At 38.5% G+C, this 20,841-nt stretch overlaps 1 long non-coding RNA gene across 1 annotated transcript; it reads left to right on the plus strand.

Annotated features, from left to right (window-relative positions):
• The first annotated feature begins 3,844 nt into the window (after positions 1 to 3,844).
• Positions 3,845 to 6,309, plus strand: LOC137261648 (uncharacterized). Its single transcript, XR_010954859.1, has 3 exons — positions 3,845 to 4,102; positions 4,544 to 4,591; positions 6,010 to 6,309. It is a non-coding gene; the product is annotated as an uncharacterized lncRNA (long non-coding RNA).
• The last annotated feature ends 14,532 nt before the right edge of the window (positions 6,310 to 20,841 follow it).

The raw sequence follows: 20,841 nt of genomic DNA on the forward strand, positions 1-20,841 counted from the left end.
ACCAGAAAGACGCTTCACACTAATCCTTGTTCTCAGGGTCACGAGGCTTTGATTACTACTAGGCAATCCCAGCCTCAAATAATTTAAAAGAATCATATGTTATGGGAGAATTGTATTTTAGGAAAGTCATTGTGAGTTTACCTATCATGTAAATGAAACATCGGCGGATAGTGTGACTGCGCATCCTTTCCATCGACCATAATGGCTCGCGGTTATCAAGATGTAGTCATGTCGTTCAAGTAGCAGCCAAATTGTATGATCTTCTCATGACCTCCTGGCACGCCACATCCGGATGTAACCAGAATGCACCTGAAACGCATTCTAACGAGACGATGTTAAAGATAAAACTCCCAAAAATTAAACTGGAATAAATGTAACTGTAACAGTACAAAGGATAGCACCTCTCCTACATGTCTGATAATTAGGACCTAGGGCGAAGGTTTCTGTTGCTGGCTACTGTCTACTGTCTACGTCTCAGCTTCTGGCCACTGACTGTATCCGAGCTACTAGCTACTGGCAGCATCTGAACACAACTTACTGGCTCCATCTGAGCTACTAACTGCATCTGAAATACTGCATCTGAGTTATTAGCTACTGGATGTATTTGAGCTACTAGCTACCGGTTGCATCTGAGATACTAATTGCATCTAAACTGCTGGCTGCATCTGAGCTAGTAACTGCTGGCTGCATCTGAGCTACTGGTTACTGACTGCATCTCGGCTACGTGCTATTGGCTGCATCTGAGATACTAACTGCATCTGACCTACTGATTGCCTCTGAGTTACTGGCTACTGGCTGCATCTAAGCTACTGGCTGAGTCAGAAAACAAACCATTGCCGTGCGGAAAGGTGTTTGCGGAAAGGGACAGTGACTGCCTTTCCTCACAACAAATATAGTCCACACAACCGCCTGTAAATATAAACCACCGGAAGAGGTGATTCAGACGTCCAGTTACTTGCCATCCTATTTACTGATGTTGCAACTGAAAGGATATGTTAATTTCAAATAACACCCAGCAGGACAAACTGCTCCGGTACAGAACACTGTTGAAGCAATACATTCTTTCAAAGTAACACAGGTCGGGACAATCTAATGTCCCGACTCGAACACTGGTAGTGTACATGGAAGTGATTCAGCATATATGACGAACGTCTCTATAAACAGGAAACCCACAAAAAGAGTTTTTCGATTTCTTTACGAAGGTTTGTTTTGTATAAGACGATTATGGATGTCATCATATAAATTAAATGTTTTTAATGCCTTCAGGACAATTGTGACGTCATCGAATGACTTCATAATCATATCTCCCTAGAACTCAACACGGTCGGCAGGACGTTTCTACACTCGAGTTTGTCAGTCTTTACCAACTGAACCTGTGGGAAGAATGAAAAAATGAATGAATGGGGTGATATAAATAGATTGTTCTAACATGATTATCGGCTACACTACATTTCAAGAGCTTTTAAGCAGGAATTTTATAACTGATACATTGTGAAACCATTAACTCAGACACTCTCCACATGTGCATTGCGTCGCACCGAGGTATACTTATTAAACTGATTTCGATTCTCACAGTCCGCATTTTCCAGGGCCAAATAGAAGAATGAAGGAAATATTGGTAAAAAAGAACTTCTTATATTTTTCTTTATATGACGGGTCAGCTATGTCACTGACAAGGTGAGGGGCGGCTGTAGCCTAGTGGTTGAAACGTTCACTAGTCGCGTCGACTACCCGGGGTCGATTCCCCACATGGGTGCAATATTTGAAGCCCATTTTCTGGTGTCCCCCGCCGTGATATTGCTGGAATAATGCTAGAAAGCGGCGTAAACCTATACGCACTCACGCACTTATAAGGTGAACTACGCTCCTTGGTAGGCTGTTTAACGTCACACTCAGCACATGTTCCAGCTATGTGCCGTAGGTCTGTAAAACGTCGAGTCTGGAACAGGCAATGCAGTGATCAACAGCATGAGCATCGATCTACGCAACTGGGATACGATGGTATGTGTCAACCACGACTGACATCTATCCCGTCAGTCGCCTGTTACGACAAGCTAACTTGATCTTCTTCGGTATTGACGTAAACTATGATAAACAGCAATACAGAATATCTGAGAGATACACAAAATTATGCCACGTTCCACATAGAACTGAAGGTAGTGAGTGTATTATAAGCATGTTTTTTTTCCAGTGTGAAATAGCATTTTAACTGCGGCGTCTTTTAGACCCTATGAGGCCCGGTTGTTACAGGTGTTTTATGGATGTAAACGACTGAAACGACATGACACATAATTAAACTATTCTCCTTCATCTTCTCTTCTTCTTCTTCATTATATACCGATTCCAGCTGTCGTAGATAATTGCGTTTACTGGTTAAACTCATCATGCAGTTTGTATTATGAATTTCAGGTTATATCCTGAAATTTAATGCGATGATATATTGGCATCTTGGAATAACTGGCAGTGGGCCAGTTTGAGGGAGGGTAGGATTGTTGACAGTGGATTGGATGTTTGGAAATGTAATATTCTCACAATAACAGACGATTTTTAAAGAGTTTGGTGTCCTATAGTGTGATATAGACTCGACAGGCCATCATATGTTTTTATCCGCTCTAACCAACAGGCCACCATATGTTTTTATCGGCTCTAACCAACTTCAAAAGTGTAACCTGAGCTGTAATGAAAAATTAAGTGAAGTAATTTTGGTGGTTCTCATATAGGTGAAACCTTCCACCCCGTTGACATCCGCATAAAAGAACATAAAAACTTTACAGCCAAGGGAGACAGCAAATCAGCCCTCTCAGACCATCAACAGAAATTCCCTAACCATCAAATCAAGTTCGATGAATACGAAGTCCTATTAACCATAAGTCAGCACTTCAAAAAAGGAAAACTATTGAAAGTCATCGAAATCCGCCGCCACAAACCTTTGATCAATAGAGACAAAGGATACTACATACAAACGGCCTATGAAGAACTAATCAAACCACAGACTATCAAAGCATCGTGTCTGTTTGTTGCTACTACTTAATTCCCCTCATCACTGGCTTCGTCACTAGTGCTATTTGTTGTTTTAGGTCCTCACTGGCCTCTTCCAATAATGTACCACTTGTTGTTCTATTACATGCTGTTGTTGAATGTAAATCCATTGTTTATAGACACATAGCATGCATATAAGCGTCTCACCATTTGGTTGCAGTCACTTATAACACAATAAACATGAAGTTGTAATCCATAGGGTTGTATGTTTCATTTTTTATTTTGACTGAACGATATTGCTACGAATGTATTGTTAGCTTGGGACACCTGGTATCATAGTTGAGAGCAAAGTCACAGTTGCGAAACAAAGTAGTACAAACTGGGTATACATTCTCCACTATATAGCTCGATGATTATGTCAAGCAATAGGTCTCCTGTGTATAATCTGTGTGTGACAGCTGTTACGTCACGGGACGATTATATCATTCCATTCACATACAGCACTAAATTTGACGCTTATTTGTTAAACGGACGATATGGAAAAACAGGAAATTTACAAAGAGTTTTGGATAACTTCCTGAAAGCTAATATCTGTAGTGACAGCTATAGTCCTACAGTGAATGAGAAACATCATTGAAATGACTCGGATCCTGCAGATGGGTGTTGATCAGTACATGCGTATAACATAACACGATCGTATCATAGAGTAAGGACCTGGCCGATAAAAAACAAACTTTATCTATTTTCCCCATGCCAATAATATCCATGAATTCATCGGCTTTATCAAAAAGGACAAATATTATAAATATTTTATGAATATGTTATCTAGTAAAGTGTTACCGGATATGGGCGTGGTCGGGATATCGGTATCCTCCATGTATAGATTCGGTGCATTTCATTATACATGTGTCCAGTTCATTATGCATACATCCGTGTTGACGCAGTGCCTCAGTCACGTGGGAGATGCATCTGACCATGCAAAATATTGACAATAATAAACCAACTCGTCACGTGACTAAACAATATCACAAATTTGTATAAAAGTAATAACCCCGTGAGCTATTCTCACAGTCGATGGACAGTTTCAAGATGGCGTCAACGGTCGTATTCTTCTTCCTCGTTGGTATGTATAAGTTTATGTCATATTTAAACATTCAGTTTACTGACTTGAACTTCAAGCATCCCTCGCACAACGTTCATAAAATATTTCTCTTCACAATTTAAAAATTTTGTGTGGAGGGGGTTGTGTGTGTGTGGTGGTGGAAGGTGGGGGTGGGGTGGGGGGTGGGGGAGTAGACATTACACTTTACACCCTTGTAAGGAAGCGAACCCGGATAATCTTCGGCATGACCTTTAGGCTACCCCACCGCCCTACTTTGAAATGGTGTAATTAAAGCGCAGCGTATTTTTCATATGTGTGTCCCTGATTTAGTCCTAACTCATCTTAATCGTGCTGGTAATTATAGGGCCAGTAATGGTTCGATACACATCATGCTCATGTAGAATTATTCCATGTAAAAAGACAAAACTGAAGTAAGAAAATGTTTCTTTTGTCTGTTTCCAGTATTCGCATTAATCAACCTGGAAATAAACCCAGCTATGGCGGCTTCAGGTAAATTACTTACTTCACAAGCGTTTGGTGAAGACTCTCTCATATTGCGTCAAAATGTCTTTGTCATACTGCGTAGTTAAAAGTTAAAGGTAAATCTTAGTAAGGTGATAATAATTAGGGTCACGTTATCACCTGCGTTCCCAGGTATTGTTACCTTTAGCTCCCAGGTGAGTTACAGAGCCTAGTGACACCCCTGTGTTGCAATTTTAAGGACGCCGGTGAATATTATAGAGAACACTCCCAGTTGAACCCGGATGTCGTGTAAAATGACATTAGATCAACACAGAACGATCTGAAGGCCAGCACTTGGCACAGATGTGAAGCTGAAAGGCAGACTGTCGGTGAAGGAAAGCTACGAATATACCTGTAAGGCATTTTATCCTTGCAATGTTTAAATGGTGTGACAGATTGATCGATGAACTAATTTCTAACCTGATCTTATTGTAGCGAGGACACATCTAAGTGATCACCGATGTGATCATGTGTGTTGAAGTCATGCGTATATGTTTTCAGGCAGGTGTGGGAGATTGACCTTTTGGTACGGGTCAGTTCACAATCAATATCATTTTGTCAATAACATGAAGTATGTGTGTGGTCACTCGTTTGATGTGTGGGTAAATAGGTTTGTGATCATCTTGGATACAGAACTTTGGAATTTTTTCTGAGGCTGTCGATCCATAATTTTCATTTTCAATCGCATAAGTATATATCGGCATCGAGCAAAACTAGTAAAATGGCATTACAGGTGTCATGACGACGATTGTAAATAATTCCTACGTGGAAAACCATATTGATGTGGGCAGGTATTGTCATCACTGAGTTCAACATTTGTGGATGCGATTTTAGTGAATGGAACCACCACTGGACACCAGATTTCGTTACGATATCAGAAATCGTTCAAATATCTGATAGCAGAAGATTATAGTTCATAGATATGTAATAGGCCGGTCTTGTCTTGCAAGGCCTGTTCCTCCAAGGTCTCGCTGCAGTTTGGCCATTTGACAGCCGATGTCCTACCGCGAGTAATTACATAGAGATTATTACACGAGCAAGCGTGTCATGCGACCTTTATAAAACGTGTGTGACATTTTGTATTGCTCGAACAAAAGTTTTGCACGCGCTTCGTATACGCCATGTGGCACACTTACTCGTGTAATAATTTTACACAATTTTATACATTTGCACATGTGATGTAGAGTGCAGTGAGCAAGTTTGACTGTCCTGGCCATTGAACGTCACATTCAATTGCTTACTGACGTCACAGACGAGGAAATAGAGAAACGATCGTTGCTATACAAAGGTGATAAGTGCACATATATTATATGACACTGGTTATGTTTCACCGTACAGATAATAAACCTTTTTCATTTGTATAACTTTCTTGTTTAGTTATTCAGGAACTTGTGTCTGTCTTTCAGAGCCCGAGAGCTCCGCCGCCACCCAAGGTTTCTCGGTCTTTCTAGGGACCTTGGCGATGGTTCTGGGCTACGTTCTGACGAAGTAGCCGGTATCCACCATGACGTCAGCTGACCATTGTCAGTGGACAGCAGTAGACAGAGCAACAAAACCGGAAATACCGTCTATGGACAAACTGTTCCTCGTAACATGCAATTTGCAGATTTATCACGTGTATTCTTCAATACTAAAAGGATTTTCGGAAAGGATTTAAAAGTTACGTTGTCCACTTGAATATGACAAATAAATCTGATATATGAAGACGACGTTGTTTATCATTTTCTCCATGTGTTATGCGTGCGCTCTTGATACTTTAGTGGCGATTGAATGCGTGAGTGAGTGAGTGAACTCATGGTATAATTTTTACTGTGTGTATGCATCGAAACAGAAACGTATATCAAATATGAATTAAAAATCACAAGTGAGAAGTAATAGACTAAAAGTGGTCTTACACCCTAATACGCACTGGAGCTATACGGATGGCGAGGCCAGTAAACCTGTAAAACATGAATACTAGACAAATATACTATGATGTTTACTGTATATTGCAAATCCAGACCAATACCCGAATATACCACGATGTTTACAGTATACCCGAACCTATTGGCCCTAATGGACATGAGCTACTGAAGATCAGTTCTAACGCGGTTTTCACTGGTCGATTGGTTGAATGGTTCATGAATTATATTCATCATACAACAGAGGCTCATCATTCAGTTATAGGATTATAAACTGTCAAACAAACACTAAGTACGATGCGGCTTTTTATATTGGTGGCAGACACTAATTAGTTCAATTTCCCTATTTCCCCTGGACAAAATGAATTAGGGATATTGGTATTTTTATGACTGATATTTTGTCAGCATATCAATGAATAAATACACCATTATTCATAATTCAAACTTTACATATATTTCTAACTATTTTTGTCCAGTATATATCGTGGAACAAGGCCCTTCATGCACATCAAGAGGATTTTACTTATAGTACATGTGCCCTATCGAACGATAAATAAACTCAATATTCAACAAGCAGCGTCAAGGTTGGACAACGTCGCTCTGTATAAACCCATCATTAGTTCATGAGAGAATGGCCGCATCGTCCCGGTTACTTTGTTCTAACAAACTCAGTAGTCATCATGAGCCCATTGACATAGCGCTGTGTCCATACACTATGTATATACCTCTAGTCATACCACTACAAATATATTATATTGTCCACCTAAACTTGAGACTCACCAATGTAAACATTGCCACTTACTTCAGGCAACTGTTCTAAATCAAAGGACAAGGTATGATAGAGGCAAGGTCATGATTAACAAAATTTTACAACACGATAATTTCAGCTTGAAAGGGGCTAAATTAATTGTTGAAGTTACCTCCAGTTGCATTTTTATGTTTTTAGTGTTGTTAGTTTTCCTCTTTGAAGACCTCAAAGTTAACATATTTTACAATATCTTCTAAAAACCGACATTTTCTGATTTTCAGAGTGATAGAAAAGTGTGAGCAAAAGCGTGACCCATCCCAATTTTTTCACCATATATGAAGAGAGTAAATTAGAATGCACACCTAACAAATTGTGGTGGGTCACGCTTTTGCTCACATCAAAATCTTCAAAAAAGTACATTTTTTCGGTTTATGAAATTGCCCCATGCGACATCATAAAAAATAAACATTGACATAAAATAACATCTTTAAAAACAGTCCATCACATTTACACATCTGCGCCATGATACATTATATGTTGAATGCATATGGTTTTGTACTCTAAAATACACATATCAAACATCTTTATTAAAATTGTCAATATCATAAGGCACTCGCAAGGCTGATTTATGAGAGGTAAACATTGGATTTTGGTTGTTGGTCGGTGCTAGACAAGTAAGAAGATGTCTCAAAATTTTCAAAATATGATCAAGCAGCAATGTAAAGGTGAGAATCTTTGTTATTATGTCAGAATTTGATCATAGTTTTTCTGTCATCAAACACCTTTAAGTCACCTGTCACTGTCACTGTGTACCTTGATGTTTCCAATGACATATTAGATTTCATTTAACCAAAATGACTACACTTAACTGTATGAAAAGGATTTTTTTAGCTAGAATAAGAACATTGTATCAAGGTCTAGCAGATGATGAACACAAGCAGATGTCAAGTCATACATAGTTTTAAAGTGTAATATATAAGCTTAAATTCACATTGTGAGGCAAAGGAATATGTAGCCTAATATTTGCTATAGTGGACTGTTGGGGTTTTATTTGTTATCAGACATGCAGGTTCAAATCCATATAACTTTTCTTTCGTTTTTTCAAAGTTTGTTTATCAAGTCTACAATGTTTAACTAAACTGTTTCGCATCAAATCCAAATATTGAATGTTTTTTCTTAAGTTTGGTAATCTATGTTACAACACTGTTGAAACAAGCTTTAATTAACATCATGTAAATCTTTTCCTAAGACACTGACCATTCACCTTTTCAAGTCGGTCTAGTTGCCTTTGTTCCCAATATTTTAAAATTCATATTTTATATATTTTGATCTACTTTAGGTTCATACACTCTTGAATACTGGAGTTCTTGACAGTGAATCAGAAACTGAGATTGATGACTGTGTGAATGAAGAGTAATAGTGGATGTTTTATATCTTTAAAGTGGATAAGTTGTGAATAATTACTCTGTGAAGTCTTTTGAATACTGACTTTAACACTTGCATGGTGTTAATATGAACCTGCGCTGACAATGAAATTTCATCTGAAATGGGCCCCTTGGAGGTCAAGACCTGTGATTTTTAGTGCAACACAATTGGTTATTGTAATAACATATGATGATTGAGATGTTAACTGTATGTTTGCTAAAACTGGTTGTAAGTGCTGACTTGTAACACTTACTAGTTAAAATGAAGCTGTGTCCAAAATGTAGTCTTACCCAAAAACAGGCCCCTGTGATTCTTAGTACAACATAATTGGTTATCATGCTTAAATGTTGTAAAATTGACCCATGGATTACATTTGCAAAGAATGCTATGAATAATGACTGAGTTTTGGGGACACAATTGGCAAGTAATTGAATTAATAATGTTTTGCAACCCTAGTTGGGCCCCTTGAGGTTAAAACATTATGACTGTCATTGACATGTAAATAGAATAACAGTTGTAAATAAGTCATTATGGTACACTGATATTTCAGACATCTTATTGCTTTTCATGGGAACTGATAAAACCTATTTTGGGCCCCTCTGCAGTGAAATTACACCTCAGATCAAATAAAATATAACATTTTTATGCAAAGCTAACTTGTCTCTAAACAAATAACATGTTTTCAGCCAATTCTGCTAGTGGGCCAAAAACCAGCCTTATCATACCTTGTCCTTTGCAAAATATTGCGTACTGTTTATATAATGGTACTGTTTACACATGTACAGATGCATTGTATAGCAAATTCGTAACAGTGAATAGATAATTGTCATGAGTTCAGTATATGATAAAATTCAGTGAAAATTGACGAATTCTTAACAAAACCTTACACCAAAATGCAGCTGTCCACTTGCACGATGTTTGCACATGCTTTCCAGCAATTTGATGCATGATCCTGGTGCAATTTATTTATTTTATCAGTGGAGAATCAATTTTCCATTTATATGTACATGCATGCAGTCCACACGGTCCAGCTGAACACAGAATTAGTAAAGTGAAATCAGTTCATCAGATGGGGTTATTGGTGTTTGAGGTTATTAGCATTTGGTCACTAGTCCGAGTCAAACAGTCTAGCTGTACCCCTCACCACTGTATTGCTTCAGTCAATCCGTATGGCCACTGTACTGCTACAGTCAAGCTGAATGATCACTGTACTGCTTCAGTGAATCCGACTGACCAATGTAGCCTCTCAGCCACTGACCACCATCATGCTGCAAGTCTCAGACCTTGCTAGAATTTCCTCCTGTTCCCCCTAATGGACACCATCTATTTGTATTGTATTCTCTACCAACGACTCTATTGTCGATAACCAGCAAGGAGAATATGGGGGAGGAGAGTCATAATTCGTCTGCTTTTCTCATTCTTACTGGATACATCCGTGCTAACGTCTTTTTATAATAAATCTCATTTGGACCTTGTACTTAAAATGTTTAAGAATACAGCCTTGATCTCGGCACTGTAAGGCTGTCGGTGTGAAGTAAAGCCCAACTCAACTCAGCTGCCAACCTAGGCGAGCAAGAGGATTGGATGGCCATGTAGACATGCTTTGTGGATTCACATTTTGAAATTTTGAAATTTTGACCTAACTTACTTTATCCAATATGGATTGTGAATTCTGTTAATGACAACACCAGGCACTGATTTAAACCACACCGAGAGACTTTCCTCACATCCCAGCGCAATCAAGACAGAGCGCGGAGTATCCTGGGATGGGTGACGGAGTGTGACAGCTTGACTCCCGTGGGTTTCGACGACTTCAGTCTTGCCACACAACGAAGCACACATCACACATGTGGTCTCAAAACATTGCTTCTGTTCACTCAGCAGAAAATGGGTACCCGGTGAAATACGTCAGGAGACTGTTAACCTTCTAGCGCCTCACAGGCAGGTTGGGTTATCCGGGATAAACATGATCAGATATGCGCTTTCAGTGATGTGGAACCAATGCATCATAAATATCCTTATTGTTGCAATCTCTTGCATCATATATTACAAAAGGAAGTAAAAAGAACCACGTATTTAGTTTCGTCGCTATTTGAAAGCAGCTCTTCGAGCTCGAGTGGGTTACAACAAACATATATTGGACGCTTTCGTCAAATCGTGTGTTAAATGCAATCCTATGCAGTGCTCCCCGTCAGTAAGAACCTGTTTGTGCACATCTGCTGTCATATTTATCCGAACATGACGATATTTTAAATATTAACCTGTGATCCTATAGACGGGCATGGTGAACATGCTGTGCGTATGAGCTGACATTTATACCGTATATGCTCGTCTATTATACTGTGTTGAAAGCAACGGGAAGATAAAACATACTGACAATCCAGGAGTCATAATCGTGAATGACTACGAGTCAGTGAGAGAGTGGGCGAGTGCATGAGTGGTTGGATGAGTGAGTGAGTGAGTACCTGTAGTGTTCTACGTCGCAATACCGAACTGGGATTTTCAACTTGACGAGCTGACGCATTAACCATTAACTTACCCCACCGCCCATTATTAATGCTAGCTGTCACATCTAACTAGGTTTGGGATTTCACGGCGCATTTAGACAAAACAGTTAAGGAGTTGTGCGCCGGGCAGAAAAAAGTTTCTTCTGTCTGGAACTAGATGTTTCTGGTAAGGCAGGACTACTATTTTCCCTTTTCGTGAGCACCCGGTGTCGTTACTGATTTTCAATGTACGTAACTTGCCCAGTATATAGCTTTTTCAGCAAAATGGAACGTGTTTTGTCAAGCTATAGAGACTGGTCATTGGATGGCACTGACGTTTCCACCATTATGTAGTACAGAACATTGTGATCTCTTTCCATAGAAGAGGCGGTGGGGGTAGCCAAGAGGCTACAGCGTTCAGTCTCCACGCACAGGACCCAGGTGCGATTCCCGACAAGTGTAAAGCCCATTTCTGATGTCCTCTGCTGTCATATTGCTCAGATACTGCTGAAAGCGGCGTAAAACCACACTCATTCACCCTTTCAGACACAGTTAACAATGATTTTACACGTGTTTGTTATTTGATGTCTATATGGGCATGTCATATCAACTTTGTCCACACTAGCGCATGCCGTTACACTTGCAACTGAGTATACGATACATACAATTTCAGCCCGAATATAAGGCATTTACAATGTGAAACTCGAAAACGAAATATGTGGCGGCTTATGACGTTAAACACGGTACATGTGGCGTTGAAACAGTATGCATCATACCTGAAAGCCGTATTTGAAACGGACATGATTACAACATGCATTGGCATTATCACATGGATATAGGCGTTTTTCTGTTATCTTTTATTGCCCTCGACGGAAGAAACCATTAAACCACGCTCCCTGTGTGACGCTACTTGAACACATTCTATCACGTTTGAAACAGCAATTGTAAAGAATCAATACAAAATGAAAATTAATGCGACGTTCGACACATGATGTTATTGACTCGTAAACAACTTTTCGATTCGTAGCTGAATATAAAAGACGCATTGTCCGGCTCACATACATTTTTCATTTCTATGCGGGATTCATGTTTTTTTTCCAGATCACTCGAACCAATCAAATGTCATTTTTCCCAGATAGAAGGAAAATAATCAGTATTATCGGAATCGTTTCACGTTATTGTCAGGCTGTAGCCGGCTGTGCTGCGTATCGTGGGACAACTAATTCGCAAACCAGTCCTGGTGTTCAGTAAACAACAGCTTTTTTGTGTACATTTTTACACAGCTATTGTGGCGTATTTACATGCCAGACATTTCGTGAAAAATGGGCTATTTCCTCAGTTATACAGAGAAATTATCTTAGCTGTGCTTTACTTTGATGTGAAATGAGTAATTAAGTATAGTTTTACGCCGGATTTAGCAATATTCCAGCAATATCAAGGCAGGGGACTTCAGAAATGGGCTTGACACATTTTACCATGTGAGGAATCGAATCATCGAGTTCAAGAGAACGTTTTACGCTACCCACCACCCCTGTTGCACTAAGAAGTCAAATAGCAACAGGAGCCACTAAGAAGGTATATCTCTAACTTTAGATACGATAAATATACTCTCCGCCAAAAGAAACGGGAACAGTGTGAAGTGATGAGATTGACAATGAGTGAAAATATGGCACCTTTTCTACTAACTGAACTGAAGAGAAAGAAAGCACTTAGTGTGTTTATTCTCCATATGACATGAAAATCCAGCCAATCAATACGGAAACCACAAAACACGTGGCATAAGGTATTCTCCTTGAAAAGGAAACAAACTTTAACGTCAATATCCGGTGTGACCTCCAATGGCATCAGCAACAGCTGCACAACTGCTTCCCATGCCGTGGAAGAGGCGTCGAATCAGCCTCCTGGGTATGTTGCTGTAAACGTCAACAACACTCCGTTGCTGGACGTAAGCGCTCTTGGTGATTTGTCGTTCCATCTCATCCCAGAAGTGTACGATGGGATTTAAATCTAGGGATTCAAAGCTGGCCAATCCATGGTCTGGATTTTGTTGTTCTGGATGTTCTGAATGTCTGCGTCAGTCTTGCTGTGTGCGCTCTCGGGTTATCTTCCTGAAAAACAAGATGGCGTCTTTGAACAAAAATGCACAAATTACTTTTCTCAACGCTTCTTCGATGTAGCACTGTCAGTAACATCCTTACTACGACCTCGTTCCTACTACGTTCTGAAAGATTACATGTTGAACATGACGTCCCCCATTTATGGCACCCGCAAACATGAGGGGAGGCCCTTCCCAACGATTTGTTTCCAAAACACAGGGTTCTGAGAATCTTTTACGTTGAAGATGTCACTCTGCTGTCTGCGGTATTGACATTTATTTGAGATGACGATGTTCTGCCCCTGTCTACTGTAAAACCATTGAGATTTTTCTGATGTGTGACGTCATGTACGCTGCGTTTGTGGTAAACATGTTTCTTTTGCCGTGAAAAACAGTATTAACGGAATGAACTACATATCAGAAACCCGTTCAACTCTGTGGAGTTACGTCATAGTGGATAATCGCGTTTCTTTTGGCGGTGAGTATATATCATGTGCACTGGCGCAACGCCCGCATGTGTTTTGTTTACGTCATGCGTTCGGTATTGTCCAGAATATAAAAATATTACATTTGAATGTCTTTCATACTACTTCAAGAATTTCGTGGGAGACTTCATTTTTACCCCTGCTCTCACTCGGGAAGAATTACTGTGACAACATTGTGCAAAATTCTAACACGCAAGCCTTTTAAATAATATCACAAGTATCTGTTACATATGTATGTATCAGTGGCACATTAATGAACCTTTGTCTTATATCAATGTAATAATCCTTTAATAAAACTTTACATTGTACTACTTCAGGCAAAACTTGCAGTTTGCTGACTGGGGTGGGGATAGGAGTGAGTGTGGGATCGGTGTCCACGGACAGTGACCCTCGCAAAATCAACACATAGCGGTACTAACAAACACACAGATATGTATCGAAACAACAATGGCGGCTTGAGTCGCCACATCCACGACATGTGGGCCCCGACTTGTTTCTGACCTGTGATCAACACTGGCTATCTCACACAACCATCACGAACTTCGCCAGACCCTTCAAGAATATATACTTTGCATTCTACAAGTAAGCCACCTTCCCCGACTTTGTGACACTACTAATCCCATATATCTATTCACTGCAAGACCGAGTCTGAGCCTGATACACGAGTTAGGTTTACACCATTGTGCGACTTTCATTCTGCAGATTGTAGGATAATGTGACCGCACGCGAGCAGCGAGGCGTAAACACAACATCACTAACCTACCTGATCAACTCAAACCACAAACCCCGAGTAAAGGCTGTGTATACCAGACAGTGTCTTATTAAGAAAACGTTGGTATGCAAAATTCCACTTGGACGTTTTTATTGTTCCCAAAATAAGTATACAAAGCATATAAGGTGCACATAGAAATACGTAAGTGGGTAGATACGGCTGGCCTCTCCATGAACTACAGGTGAAATATCCCAGGTTAACAAAAGTCATCATGCCTCAAAAGCGGGCACAATAGAGACGTTAACATTAATTTCTTTTGACCATCCCGTTCTGTTAAAGTTAACCTAAGTCATCAGGTTAAAAAAAACCCCAACATCATCATCAACACCACTATCAACACCACCACCAACAACAACAGCAACAAAGCAAAACGAAACAAAACAAAACAAAACACAAATAAAAACAACAAAAAATCCCAAACAACAAAAACTGTGGACACCATTTTCATATCATCATTTCTATTGGGAATATTTTTTCACCTGTGAATATATCTTTAATTGAATTAAACAAATCATTCAGTTTTAGATACATTTTATCCAGAGTGCAAATGTAAATGTGTTATTTTAGCAGAGAGAATTATATGATTTAATAGGGGTTCTTTTTTAAATGAATCCAACCCAAACGAGGAGTTTTGTCAGCTGCAGTAAGTTTATGTCCAGAAAATATTTTGTTAGAAATTGAAAACCCATGGTGCTACATTAATCGTCTTCGCTTACAGGCAGTTATACTACGAACGATAAGTTACTCTACTGAAGCTGGACTTCATGCTCAAGGCCATAATGAAATATATTCACGAGCATCAATTGTGCACGTCACCATTTTTTTTAAAGATGAGAACGAAGAATTTTGTCAGTTGCAATAGGTTTATGTTCATAAAATATTTCATCAGAAATTGAAAACAGACGTAACTTCTTGTATGTTTTGAATAATCCAATTTGAAGGTCATCCAAAAAAGTTCTTTTTAAATCACATTTCCAATACGCGGGAGATTAGTTCTCACTCACATAATTTAAAAAATAACGTGTACATTGTCAACCTCTTTCATTTTCACCAATTCTTTTCTAGTATGACCAATTAATTCCATGTAGGTTTCATATATTGAAAGTCTAGAAGTTTAAAGTCTCTTTTACCCTTTCTATAAGTATTAAAAAACTTGTACCATTCAAAATCAAAATCATCAAATCGCTTCTCCCATTATGACACATACTCATATATGCCTTATCACTGTCAGAAACTGATCTATTATAAAACTCCTTGAACCTTTCGTTGGAGTAATTTGAGTTGGACGTATCTTTGAATAGTACCCTATCAACAGTTAAGATACAGTCCCAAATTACAGGGCCCCAATATAAAGCTACAGATTTAGGTATTCATGCTATAGGTATCCATGATATAGGTATTCGGATCCAATCGCTCTAGGAGTACACCACAGTGGATGAGCAGTAATGAGTATGTGGTGTCAGCGGCTGTACCAAAACCTGACTGGAAGTCCAGGGCGGAGTACCTCATATCATTGATGCTGAGTGGGATCCTAACGAATGATTCTACGCATGCTCAAGACACCCTTCTCCACTTAATCTCCGGCAAGATTTAGTCCCGCGGGGGGAAGTATGAGGTAGAGTTGTGTATATAGTGATTATGTTTTATCATTCAGCTGTTTTTTACTTTAGCATGTTCAAAATAATGTCATTTGTATATTTCAGGCAATACAGTAATTAATAACCATTTGTTGTATCAATTTCAGGTATATGAACCAGTCAGCATTACTGATTTATAATAATCAAATCTCTCATTTCAGGCTGCGTAAGATATTTAAGCAGTTGTAAGTAAAGTAATGTCATTAACGCTCATTTCTTTTGTTAAGTTATTTCATTGGGTAAGTCCATTTCAGTGTCGGGTAGTACAGCTAGCAATCAAAGTTTAAGCTTGGATATTTTAGTCATTGGCTGGTTTTGAATTAGGTGTCCTGCATCCCAACCCTTTGTTTCCACATGCTTTCTCTTATCACATGGACATTTGGATCATACAGACTCCGGACAATGTATTAAAAGGGTTAGTAATCATTATGTATTTTATGCTATTGTAATGTATAAAGTGCTACATGTAAATATAAATATGTCAGATTAATATTATGTCTCAACATGTCACATATACTCTGTGTGTATGTGTGTATGTGTGTATGTGTGTGTGTATGAGTTGATTGAATGTGTATAAGAAATGCCATATTTGATCATATGTGTGTTTTTTTGTTGATGTGGTAGTAAATTGTATTGTTTATTAGTGAATTGATAATGGCGTATATGAAATATATAGATATGTAAATAGTATTCATGGTATGTTTTATATCATGTTTTTATATTTTTTATGGCATTCTAATTAATTAAGTATAATATCAGGCACCTGTTAATGCCACATTCGTATTTCATGTGTAACTGAAACTGCAAAGATTATGATGTGCTAAGTTTATATTTGTATTATGACTGTGTAAAGTGTTGCTTTTATGTGAGAGTATGTCAGCTTGAGTCAGCTTGTGAGAATTGCACTCTTATTATTCCATTCATTGTTGCAGGGTGTCAGTTTGTCATCAGTTTTACTCAACCAATTAACAGTTCTAACACCCTAGCCTGTGTCACCGTGAATGAATTCACAAGACCATTTTAATGGTTGTAACACATGCGGCGTGGTGGAGGGTTTGCGTGTGTGAAAGACAGCAAAATATCCTGTTTCTGGACAGATGAGACGTGGTGTCAGCTTGACTCCTGTGTATAGATATCTGGACACTTCACAGTTGATCTAAACACCGCCTCAGAACGAACACGAAACATTTGGTGTTGAAGAGCACCCGCCTATAGGACAATTCTGACTGAAAACTCGTTTTGAACTCACTCACTCAGGAACAACATAACCAGTATTCAGTCATAATCTAATTACGAAGAGGAATGGATTTTATACTATTAGGAAGACAACTTCTTTATTGCAATAGATGCAACGTTTCTGTGCAGATGCTAACGACGTCACCAAACAATTTCCCCCCAGAGACATTGGGAAATTATTTATTTCAATAGATGCGTCACTTGGTTGATAACGGTGTTAATATCTGCACCAAATCTACACACCTATTGCAATAAAGAAGTTGTCTATCAATACAACATTATCATACCAGATTCTGACGGCCGCTCACAGACGTCACATTCTAATTGTTCTAATTTCTGGGTGTGGATACGCTTAGTAAACTAAATTTCATTGACTGACTGAAAGCGTATATAAATCTTTAAGTCTACAAATCAGTGGAATTTTCGTCACTTTTAAAAATCTGCACTAACGTCATGCGCACGAAATACACCCAACTTTGGCTATTCCAGATGCAGGCTGCAGATGCCCTATTTAATTACATTATGTACATTTACAGAAGTCCTTTATTAGATTATTTACATTAACAGATGCCCTTTTTAATTACACTATGTACAACATTAACAGATGCCCTTTTTAATTACATTATGTACAACATTTACAGAAGTCCTTTATTAGATTATTTACATTAACAGATGCCCTTTTTAATTACACTATGTACAACATTAACAGATACAATTACTTACACTATGTACAACATTAACAGATACCCTTACTTACACTATGTACAGCACTAACAGATTCCCTTAGTTACACTATGTACAACATTAACAGATACCCTTACTTACACTTTGTACAGCATTAACAGATACCCTTACTTACACTATGTACAACATTAACATATACCCTTACTTACACTATGTACAGCATTAACAGATTCCCTTACTTACACTATGTACAGCATTAACAGATTCCCTTACTTACACTATGTACAACATTAACAGATACCCTTACTTACACTATGTACAACATTAACAGATTCCCTTACTTACACTATGTGCAGCATTAACAGATACAATTACTTACACTATGTACAATATTAACAGATGCCCTTACTTACACTATGTGCAGCATTAACAGATTCCCTTAGTTACACTATGTACAACATTAACAGATTCCCTTAGTTACACTATGTACAACATTAACAGATACAATTACTTACACTTTGTACAATATTAACAGATACCCTTACTTACACTATGTGCAGCATTAACAGATTCCCTTACTTACACTATGTACAACATTAACAGATACCCTTACTTACACTATGTACAATATTAACAGATACCCTTACTTACACTATGTACAGCATTAACAGATTCCCTTAGTTACACTATGTACAATATTAACAGATGCCCTTTTTAATTACATTATGTACAACATTAACAAATGCCTTTATTAGATTATTTACATTAACAGATGCCCTTTTTAATTACACTATGTACAACATTAACAGATACCCTTACTTACACTATGTACAACATTAACAGATACCCTTACTTACACTATGTACAGCATTAACAGATTCCCTTAGTTACACTATGTACAACATTAACAGATACCCTTACTTACACTATGTACAGCATTAACAGATACCCTTACTTACACTATGTACAACATTAACAGATACCCTTACTTACACTATGTACAGCATTAACAGATTCCCTTAGTTACATTTTGTACAATATTAACAGATTCCCTTAGTTACATTATGTTCAATATTAACAGATGCCCTTTATTACATTAGGTGCCACATTAACAAACACACTGTATTGCAGTATTTACATAACAAATCCCCTTTGTTACGTCATCTGTATATATTAACAGTTGGTCTTATTACATCATGTACTTTGGAAGATGCTCTTTAGTACAATATGTACATTAACAGATGTTCTTTATTAGAGTATGTACATTAACAGATGCCCTTTATTAGAGTATGTACATTAACAGATGCCCTTTATTAGAGTATGTACATTAACAGATGCCCTTTATTACATCATGTACATTAACAGATGCCCTTTATTACATCATGTACATTAACAGATGCCATAACATTATATACAACATTAACGTGTAGCCATCACCGACTCAGTTAGGATGTGTATTGCTGCTTTTATAGGCTGAATGTTTCTCTGAGTACAATCGTTTTAACTGACCTATTTTCAAGATACTACGAAGGGTTTCGCTATGCGTGGAGAAGGGTTTTCGTGTATATGTATACCCTACGTCTTGGCTGTTTCTCACACATAACGCCCACGCCCTGCACCTTCCCCACCTCTCCGTTTCCTGTCGGTGTCATTAATCAAACCGACAGTGTGATAATGCTAATCATATTTTCTCATTTACAGGGGTATTTTGTGGTGTACTATGTATCACCTATATGCTCATATTGCTGACAGCTGGGCGAGAGCTGCCTGTCTTAAACCTGGTCAGTGATCCATATCCTGAACCACGCCTTTCGACCACAATCATCCAGCGGGTTATTTATTCTATGTTACGAGTTACTAACTCAAGCTATTTTGAGAGGGTAATAGGTAGTCTCGATTCGTCCCGAACCTGTACCCGTGATTACTGGCTTTACAAGGCTGGCAATAGTCAGCACCACCTCGGGCTTTAAACAGACACGCTGTGATAGCCGAGTCACTCACTAACCATGTCGTATATAGCTTACAAACACGTGAGAGACACATGATCAATACAAACAGGCTTTCCCCTGGAATTGAACGAACTGACAGTGTTTTCCCAGAAACGAGCACTGTGGTATTCTATGTAGATCCATACACAACCTGGCTATTGTCCTGCATGCCAACTAACAGTCATTACCCTAACCACCAAATGGGTCAACATTAACTCACCTTGGAACCGTGACACATATCTGTTTCAATAGGCATCGATATTATATTGAATTGATACAATCGACAAAGAGATTTCGCCTTGTTTATTGATTTTTTTGGCCTCTGTGTTTACATTTTATACCCTCTCCTACTTGGTCAATGATGTCAACTGATCCTCATGATTTCAATCCTTGGATTATCGAGTCCTGGGTTATTTACTAGCCACTGTCCTATATTTTGAGTTCTGCTTAGTGAGGCGTGAAGCGACGGATAAACACAGGTATCAAATGTATCAAACTGCGTTCCCAAGGTTCCCGAAAAACAACAACCGCAACGTAAATAGGCGAGAACACCCGCCACAAACAAATGTCAAGTCGAGTGAAGTATTTACCTGAATAAGCACACGATACAGTTTGAAACAGGAAATTGTATCGGTCTTCATTTTGGTAACAGATGTGACAAATTGAGACATGTCCTCCGCATATATACTCTAAATCGTTTTGATAGTTTTTATGAGACTAAAACTTGTATCCCAATTCTTTAACAGATCATATATTTATTTATGATCCTGTATTTTGCGTT

Source organism: Haliotis asinina, chromosome 14 (genome assembly GCF_037392515.1).
Source record: "Haliotis asinina isolate JCU_RB_2024 chromosome 14, JCU_Hal_asi_v2, whole genome shotgun sequence".
In the NCBI taxonomy this organism is placed as follows: Eukaryota; Metazoa; Mollusca; class Gastropoda; order Lepetellida; family Haliotidae; genus Haliotis; species Haliotis asinina.